Source organism: Thalassophryne amazonica, chromosome 15, assembly GCF_902500255.1.
Source record: "Thalassophryne amazonica chromosome 15, fThaAma1.1, whole genome shotgun sequence".
Classification (NCBI taxonomy): Eukaryota; Metazoa; Chordata; class Actinopteri; order Batrachoidiformes; family Batrachoididae; genus Thalassophryne; species Thalassophryne amazonica.
Window position 1 is genome coordinate 83,891,872 of NC_047117.1, and position 10,206 is coordinate 83,902,077.

Consider the following 10,206-nt stretch of genomic DNA (forward strand, 5'->3'; position numbering starts at 1 on the left):
TCCATTTAATATATACACCGCATAACTCTTCACGGATAAATGGTGTACTGTTTTGTTTTCGGCTGCAATCACCGCAAAAAATTGTGAAGAGTTTTTTTTTTTTTTCCTTTTTGGTTCCCAGTGGAGGAGAAAAGACGAAGTGAGTCAAAGACCTTCAGTCAGTAAGTGACGCAGCACCTGTCTTACTCAACTTTATAAAAAATAAAAAAAAAAAACCCCAGGACAAATAAGAAGGAAGCGACATAAAAATAACTGCCTTTGGCAACAACTTCAGGACAAACTCTGACACAATACAGAGTAGCTCCGTTCTCTCGCTGCAAAACCACCTCGACATGTTTGAGCTCCGGATCATAAACAAACCGCAACACATGTCCACTTTCCCACCGCCTTGTCACTTTTTCTTTGCATTTTTACTTTGTTTTCATGTAATTTGCCCAAAAAACAATTGAAAATGCCATGGTTTATACCCCGGAAGTAGAGAAATTACATCATATTTTACCCCTTTAGCGCCCGCCCCCAGACAAGACTATGGTCTCCTATTGGCCATCCGGAACCACTGAGTGTGGTTAAGACCCACTGGGTTCGTGCAGCTACGGTTGTATGCAAAAGTTTGGGCACCCCTGATAATTTTCAGGATTTTTCTTTATAAATCATTGGTTGTCTGGGTCAGAAATTTCAGTTAAACATATCATAGCGGATGAACACACTGATATTTGAGAAGTGAAATTAAGTTTCTAGTATTTACAGAACATGTGCAATAATTATTTAAAGTTAGGCAGGTACATAAATTTGTCATTTTACTGATTTGAATATATTTAGCACTAATTACTGGAACACAAAACTGGTTTGGTAAGCTCATTGACCCTTGACCTCCTTACACAGGTGAATCCAATCATGAGAAAGGGTATTTAAGGTGGCCATTTGCAAACGTTTCCCCTCTTCGCATCTCTTCTAATGAGTGGCAACATGGGAGCCTCTAAACAACTCTCAAATGACCTGAAAACAAAGATTGCTCAACATCATGGTTTAGAGATTTCAGCTGTCAGCTTTCACTGTGAGGAACATAGTGAGGAAATGGAAGACCACAGGCACAGTACTAGTTAAGGCCTGAAGTGGCAGGCCAAGAAAAATCTCAGATAGGCTGAAGCGAAGGATGGTGAGAACAGTCATAGTCAACCCACAGACCTGCTCCAAAGACCTACAACATGATCTTGCTGCAGATAGTGTCTCTGTGCATCGTTCAACTATACAGCGCACTTTGCACAAGACGACGCTGTATGATGCTGTAATGCAGAGGAAGCCTTTTCGGCGTACACGCCACAAACAGTCACTTGAGGTATGCTAAAGCACATTTTGACAAGCCAGCTTCATTTTGGAATAATGTGCTGTGGACTGGTGAAACTAATACTGAGTTATTTGGACATAACAAGGGGCAGAAAAAGAACACAGCATTCCAAGAAAAACACTTGCTACCTACAGCAAAAATTGGAGGTGGTTCCATCATGCTGTGGGGCTGTGACAACAGTGCAGGCACTGGGAATCTTGTTAAAGTTGAGGATCACATGGATTCCAGTCAATATCAGCAGAGAACAATGTTCAAGAATCAGTGACAAGGTTGAAGTTGTACCGGGACTGAATCTTTCAACAAGACAACGACCTTAAACACTGCTCAAAATCTACCAAGGCATTCATGCAGAGGAACAAGTACAACATTCTGGAATGGCCATCTCAGTCCCTGGACATGAATATTATTGAAAATCTGTGGTGCGATTTTAAGCGGGCTGTCCATGCTCGGAAACCAACAAACCTGAGATGTTTTGTAAAGAATGGGTCCAAAATACTTTTAACCAGAATCCAGACTCTCATTGGAAGCTACAGGAAGCGTTTAGAGGCTGTTATTTCTGCAAAAGGAGGATCTATTAATATTGATGTATTTTTTTTCTGTTGGGGTGCCCAAATTTATGCACCTGCCTAATTTTGTTTAAATAATTATTGCACACTTTCTGTAAATACTAGAAACTTCATTTCACTTCTCAAATATCACTGTTCGTCTGCTATATGATATATTTAACTGAAATTGCTGATCCAAACAACTAATGATTTATAAAGGAAAAAAATCATGGAAATCATCAGGGGTGCCCAAACTTTTACATACAACTGTACATGTGCCGCGATGTAAAGATACCCCAATAGGGTGCCTGGCTTGGCATGTGTTGCCATTTTTCCCCACGCGCTTTAACAACCAATCAGCGGTGAATCCCATCGAGCCGCTCAGAAGTACCTGCCCCAGATCAGGCATGAAACCCTCCCGGGGGTAAAAAAATAAATCTTTCAGGGGCGGTAGCTGTGGTGTACACAGGTATAAAAGGTGTCAACTTCCTGAAAATGACCCACAGGCTTCTGCAGTGAAAATGTGTGCAGAAAGTTGTCAAGAAAAGAGCAGAGAAACCGGAAAATATTCATATTTAAGAAGCTGGAATCAGAGAATTAAGGCACATTTTTAAAAAGGACATAAAAATAGTTGGTGATAATGAGTAATTAATAATCATAATGCTTTATATTAATGTATGATTTCAACAGATCACACAAATATCTGACATTGTGCGGAAACAACAACTCCAAGTTAAAACGTTTTCTCTTGTACCATCAACTGTGACCTGTTCAATTTTGCCAAACACAGACTTTGAACATTGCTGATGTTTGACTCTGCAAGTTCATTCAATACCAAACCTACAGAAACAGAGACTTTAAAACAAAAACACCAACCTAACAAAAGCTCGACGTGCGATCCCAGGGAGGAGGACGTTCTGCACAGCAACTTACTGAACATTTAAACAGAATACCTTCAGGATGTTCTGTGGGGAGAAACCTGAAAAACACCTCAGTCGTGTTGACTTTTTGTGTCTGCACTCCAGGCCCTTCACTTGTAGTGCACACGTGGAATTTGGCCGGTATTTCGGGGGGCTTGGCCTGGAATTGTAAACTGTTTGAATGCAAAACAAGTTTCTTCCCTCCATCCAGGCCTTTAGCTCTGTCACCGTCCTAACAGACAGCGGGCAGTTAGCCTCTTTGACCTGTTAAACCGTCACGCTGACACGATCCTGACATGCCTTCTTACAAGTTTAATTGCTTTATAATTCTGTACTATGAAATATATATAGAGAGACTCTCAGTCCATCAGAAACAAAATTCTGGTTCGATGAGACAAAAATTGAACTCTTTGCCAGGCGTCATGTTTGGAGGAAACCAGAGCCCAGACCTGAATCTGACTGAACATCTCTGGAGAGATCCAAAAATGGCTGTGCACCGACGCAGAGCTTGCAAAGAGGAATGGGCCAAACTCCCCAAAGAGGTGCACCAAGCTTGTGACATCATATTCAAGAAGACTTGGGCTATAATTGCTGCCAAAGGTGCATCAACAAAAGTATTGAGCGAAGGCTGTGAATACTAATGAACATGTGATTTCTTAGTTTTTTATATTTTAAAAATTTGCAAAAATTTCAAAAAGGCTTTTTTCATGTTGTCATTATGGGGTGTTGTAAGTAGAATTTTGAGTGGAAAAAAAATGAATTCACTCCATTTTGGAATGAGGCTGTAACACCACAAAATGTGGAAAAAGTGAAGCCTTGTGAATACTTTACAGATACACTGTCAATAGTGGATATAACTATTACCAATTACAAATTAATGATTTTTTTGGTATGTAAGTCACACTTGAATATAAGTTCAGGGGCCTCCCAAAGTAGTACAAAACCTGCAACTTATACTCCAGAAAATACAGTATTTATATTGTAATTTTACACTTTTTTTTTTTAAATCACATAAAAATTTGTAATGGTATTCTCATGGACAGTATATGGCACAGCTCAAATCCCAAGTTCCATGCAGTGCAAACACACACACACACACACACACACACACACACACACACACACAAGTTCCAAAACGATGAAAACATTCCTTTGGTGTAAAAGTGCTAGTTGTACCTCCTACAGAATAGTGCACTGTGGCACTTTAGGTGTCCTTTTGTGATGTTGCATACTCAGGTACAATGAAACTGAAAACCTCTCATCTAAAATTCCGCCTTTCTGCCTGATAAAACATTTGTCACCTCGCCTCAAAGACTTCAACAGTTTGGAAATTTAACTTTCAAAATTAAGTCCCTTCAGCTGTTCCCTTGTTTACATTTGGTGTCTCCACAGCAGATTCAAGGTGCATCTACATGTTGAACTGGCAAAAGTTTTACACCGGATGCCCTTCCTGAGGCAACTCCACATTACATGGAGAAATGTGGCAGGGGTGGGGTTTGAACCGGGAACCTTCTGCACTAACCACTTAGCCACTACCCAAAGTATAAATTTTGACCATTCCATTGGCAAGTTCCCCTTTAGTCTCCATTTTCCTGAGCTACTGCACAGCAGTCACTCACTGTCTTTAGTTTAACAGTCGTTTCCCTCAGAAAGGTCATTTGCAGCTCAGAACACGGATCAATAATGAGTTCAGATTTACTGGCAAAGTGCTTACCTTGTATCCTCAGTGCCATTCAATCCAGACTGGGACTTGCATCTGCCCTGTTGCGGAATCAAATTTCACATGTCCACAACGCTCAGGGAGCTTCTGAGAAACATCACCAGAAAGAAGAAATACAAAATTATAGGCCAAAAAGACAAAAAAAACAAACAAAAAAAAAACCATAAAAAAATGTTATTAGTGAACAACCATATCTGTGGTTTAAGACATCCACAGAGAAACCAACACATTGCTCCATTTTTTCAAAACACAGCAACAAATCTCGGTAAGACTTAGAATCGAGGCCCATCAGACCTCGTTGTCAAGCACATCTTAAAAAGCAAATAAATCCATTTGAGCAAGGTACACTTTAATTGTGGCGGCTGAAACACCGGAAGGGCCACATGACATTCAACTAAGCCGTCACGTAAACCAACTTGACCGACATCCGTAGACATTTACACGTTTGATTGTGTTTATAGACTGCCACGTTTGGGGGGACAGTATCACACACACAGCAGAAAGTGTCACATTTTCAGCTTGCTAGCAAAGTGTTGATCTCCCCAGAGGAGATACTACATATTAAACAAAAACTCAACTGTTTTCTGTCCTGAAATTAATCTGCTTTTCTTGATGTTGGATGTAAATAACAACATCATGCAGTCTTAGGGGCAGCACGTAAAGCACAACAGTGTAACAAAAAAAAAAAGAAAAAAAAAAAAAAAGACATGGCTGCTGCTAACCTTATCCTGAACCCAAATATTTGCTGAAGCCCAAAAAACACTTTAAGCTAGAGTATAGCGCAAGGGGACGACTTGTTCTTTCAGTCTATAGTGGAGTTCCACTTTCTCCACTGGAGGTCCTCTCTGCAGTCAGACCCTTTGGAGGCCCGATTTGTTTGGTTACCCATCTTTGTGTTGGCCAGCAACACAGAAATAACAACCGGCTTTTAACAATCATATTTGCACACACCATCTGAAAGAACATCTGAAACAAGGCTCAATTCTGCAAAGGTTTGGTCTGTTTAGTTTCACACTGCAACGCTGCCATCAGACTAGACATTTTCGTGGTGCTTATCTCGCTTTAAAACATCTTTTATCTAAGGCATTTCAAAATTGTTCTAGTCAGTGTTAGTCATGTTGGTCAATTTTTTACTTATTTTTTGTTTTATCTGTGTTGTATTTTATTAATGTCTTATTTGGAAAGCACTTTGTTAACTTTGTTGTTCTTTTAAAGTGCTCTATAAATCAAGTTGGATTGGATTATGTTCTGACACCATCATCTATGGAGGCTGCGTCTCCCCATAACTGTCCACTGATTGGCTTGTAGACAAGCCGGTGTCCAGTGTTAAAGCCCATTTTAATGCTCCCAAAATAAATAAATTCTGTTTGAACAGAGAAAAAACAAACAAACAGGTTTCTTTTCTTCCAACTACACTATCATTGTAAAGGTTTTTTTTTTTTTTGACAGCAGGACATCAAAAAGTGCAATATTCTCAACTCTTATTTCCTGCTGTAGCAACACACAAAACATTTTATCTTGAATGAGGAGAGTTACCTGTTTTTAAATCAGCTAAATTAATTCATGCTCATTTCTTTTCCTCTTCTACTGTATAACGATTAACAACAACCTGCATGCTTCCTGGAATTTTGTTCAGAAGTCCAAACCATCCAAAAATGCATTTCCACACCTGCTACTTTGGTTTGGACCAACCTGAAGATTCTGATGAGATGGACCAAAACCAATACCTGACTACACCAGCTGTTGCCATGGAAACAGTTGCCACGCACCTTGTTTCATCTGTGTAATTTTGGGGTTTATGTGAAAGGAAAAAAACATCATGGTCTGTGTCTATGTGGTGTTTTGTTTTGTTTTTTTAATGAAATGGTAAATGGACTGCATTTATATAGCGCTTTTCCATCTGCATCAGACGCTCAAAGTGCTTTACAATAATGCCTCACATCCACCCCGATGGCATGGTGTTGCCATACAAGGGGCTCAATACACACCAGGAACAACTAAGGAATTAAGGACCTTGCCCAAGGGCCCTTAGTGATTTTCCAGTCAGGCTGGGATTTGAACCAAGGATCCTCTGGTCTCACGCCCAACACTTAACTACTAGACCATCACCTCCCCAAGATGAACTGTTTCATTGTTTATTAGCAGTTTGTCCTGTTCTTCATGTTTCAAAAATGTGTAGCAGTTTGACTCTGTTCATTAGGAAAAGTGTTGTTGGGATGGTTGTGTTCAAAACAATAAAAAGCTTTTAAGTTTTCGAAACTACTTGATTTAACAAGCATACAGGCTAAAAAAGTACATCTACATAAGCGGGGATGATACAAAAAAAAAAAAAAAAAAAAAAAAAAAAAAAAAAAGCCTCAAAGACTTGTTTCCATTGTGGTCTCGAGTTTTGTCAGATTAAGTAACAGCTCCAGTCAAACCAGCCTTTCTGGTTAAACTAAGCCGACAGTGTTAACTATTACTTTTCCTTTCAGTTTTAAATCATTTTAACACGTTAAATTACGAACACGCAGAAAAAAATAAAGGACAACATGCAGTTAAACGTCCGTGTGATTCGAGTTGAACTGTTTCAATAAAAGTAAAGCAAAACTTACCGCGAGCGCCGAGCTTCATTTGAGCGAGAAAGTGTTACAACAACAGCAATAATAAAAAATACACGTTGCTTCCCAGCACGGTGACGAATTCAACCGGTCACGGTGAACAAGTAGTTTCCACAACGTGCTTCTCGCTCAGCCTGTTGACAACTGACTCACTGGATTCAGTTCCTTAAAGAAAAAACTAAAAAAAAAAAAAAAAAAAAAAAAAAAAAAAAAAAAAAAACGAAGCTGTCTGTCAGACCAAACTAATCGAACCATTCGAGGGACAAGACTCGATACAGTGTCGAGCTTTTGAAGCAAAGAATCGTTCCGCCCAGAGTTATATTATAGAAAAGGCGTTCCTCCCCTAAACTGTATATATAAAACATAGAATGTATATTTATTCCGTCGCGCCGAAAACAACGTGCCAAAAGTAACTTGATTACGTCACGTGAAAGTATCAAACTGCTTTGGTGGTGATGTTGAGATTTCCCATTTTTGATGAGGTTCTTTTTAGATGAAAAGTCCACATCCATAAATTAAAATAACGTTTCTGCCACACTTTGTGACATTTTGGATGGCGAGGTGGAGATTTATTCATTCCTTCCCTCCTCAAAGATGTGACAAGCTAAAGAAAGAAATGGAAAGAAAGGGCGAGCGTGTGAAAATATTTTAAAATTTGTAAATGTAGAAACAAAGGGCGGGCGGGGGGGAGCTCTCCAGTAATTATATCTGTATCTGTATTTGTGTGTGTGGTTGAGTGTATATCTAAATATGTGAAATGTGCATGTATTTTTCACCATTAATTTGCAATTTGTTTTAGTAACAAAACTATGGGATTTCTTTCAGATTTATTAAAAATTGGAAAAATTGTTTAACATCTATTTTTTTCTGAAATACAATCATTTTGTCATTTTATTGTTGAGTGTGTTTGCTGTTATGTATCTACAACTAGAGTTTGTAGAGCGCAAACCACCGCCAACACTAGTTTCCAATTCCACAAATTTTTACCTTGGAAAAAGATTTCACGTTTGACCTTGGAAAAAATTTCCAAGGTATGCATCATGGCCCAGAGGAGATATGAAGTTATCAAATAGACCGAGGACATAGCCATGAGACATACTGTCCAACACTTTCAAATATGAGAGTGACTGGGGCAGGTTTGTGTCAGATATACTGTAAAATATACATTAAATAGGGTTTTCAATGTTAAATTTAAATGGCCACAAAATCTATAACTCAGGTCAGATCCGGATCAACTTTATCAGTGTATAAAGGATATCATCTTACATAACACTTTCAAATATGAAAAAAAAATTGATCTTTTTTGACAGTTATGAATTTTTGAAAATTCATTCACTGTTAAAGGATAGGGATTTTTCCAGTTTTCCAAGATTTTTCCTTAATTTGACCTTTGACCTATGACCTTGAAAATTTAATCAGTTTTTGCCTATCAGGATATGAGTCCTCTAGAAAAAAAAAAAAAATTCATAATGGTACATGAAACATTGTGGGTTACAGGCTGTTCACAAACAGACAAACAAACAGGGGTTGGTGGAGGTAATAATAATAATCATAATAATAATAATATTCATAATAATAGCAAAGCTTAATTTTTATTTGAAATGAGGACTGTAACATGATTTGTAATTAATTTGTTTCTCTTATGAAATAAAAAATAAAACACTTATATGCTGCTGAAACACGCTTCAGTTTTTCCATATATATATATATATATATATATATATATATATATATATATATATATATATATATATATATATATATATATATATATATATATATAGTGTCAAATGCTTCAGCATGGTTCAGCCGTACAGAAGGCTTCGTTTCATGTCTGAAGTTTGTTTGCCGATCAATTTTTCTGGAGATCTATTATTATGTCTGGAACAGATGTGAGAAAGTCAACTGTCAAAATGTAAATAGGCTATTAAAATGTTGCACAACGTTTTATTTCACCAAGAATAAAGAGAAATGACAATAAATTAATCATTTAGGACACAATTAAAGGTAAAATACACCCCACAAATGGAAATGGAAACACTTATTGATTTAATTATCTATTCAAAAGAAGAACAACAAAACATTTACCATGTCTTTAATTTGAGTGGTAGCATTTAATAATTTCCCTTTGGAGAAAAAAGGGGGAATAATCACATCGCTCTAAGGTTATCTAACTTTACATGTAAAAAAAGTGACACCTTTGGCTGCTCCCTTGTTTTTCACTCCGGTGGATCTGCTGTGGTGATTTGGCACAAGTTTGACACCAGATGCACTTCCTGACAGAACTCCACATTACATGGAGAAATGTGCTGGGGTTGGGTTTGAACCCAGAACCTTCCACACTAAAACCAAGTGCACTAATAACCACTTAATCACATGACAACTAAACTATCCATAACTGCAATACTTCTACAATAATTTTGCATGGATGTACTTAATGTGTGGTGTCCAGCAAATTTTGTCATCTACCATCCCTCCAAGGAATTTAGTTTCATAGACTCTTTCTATGTTGATATCTATCTGTATGTGTGCCTGATTATAACTCTACTGCTGCCAAATGCTGTAAATTTAGTTTTGTTAAAATTTAGTGAGAACTTATTAATGTCAAGCCATCCATCCATCCATCCATCCATCCATCCATCCATCCATCCATCCATCCATCCATCCATCCATCCATCCATCCATCCATCCATCCATCCATCCATTTTCTTCCGCTTTATCCGGAGTCGGGTCGCAGGGGCAGCAGCTCAAGCAAAGCCGCCCAGACATCCCGATCCACACACACCTTCCCCAGCTTCTCCGGGGAACCCCAAGGCATTCCCAAGCCAGCCGAGAGACGTAGTCCCTCCAGCGTGTCCTGGGTCTTCCCCGGGGCCTCCTCCCGATGGGACATGCCTGGAACACCTCTCCAGCGAGGCGTCCAGGGGGCATCTGGAAAAGATGCCCAAGCCACCTCAACTGGCTCCTTTCGACGTGGAGGAGCAGCGGCTCGACTCCGAGCTCCTCCCGAGTGACCGAGCTCCTCACCCTATCTCTAAGGGAGCGCCCAGCCACCCTGTGGAGGAAACTCATCTCG

The 10,206-nt window shown here is 38.9% G+C and overlaps 1 protein-coding gene across 3 annotated transcripts in view; it reads right to left on the reverse strand.

The window, feature by feature from the left end:
• LOC117525579 (testis-expressed protein 2-like) overlaps positions 1–7,293 on the reverse strand; it is a 57,490-nt gene extending 50,197 nt beyond the window's left edge. The window contains exons 1-2 of one of the 3 annotated variants that reach the window (XM_034187462.1): positions 7,125–7,293; positions 4,525–4,617 (exon numbers count right to left, since the gene is read on the reverse strand). The gene's annotated coding sequence lies outside the window, so the exon portion shown is untranslated. The remainder of the gene's footprint in view (positions 1–4,524; positions 4,618–7,124) is intronic. The other 2 variants (XM_034187461.1, XM_034187460.1) reach the window with 2 other exon arrangements.
• Between the last annotated feature and the right edge of the window lie 2,913 nt (positions 7,294–10,206).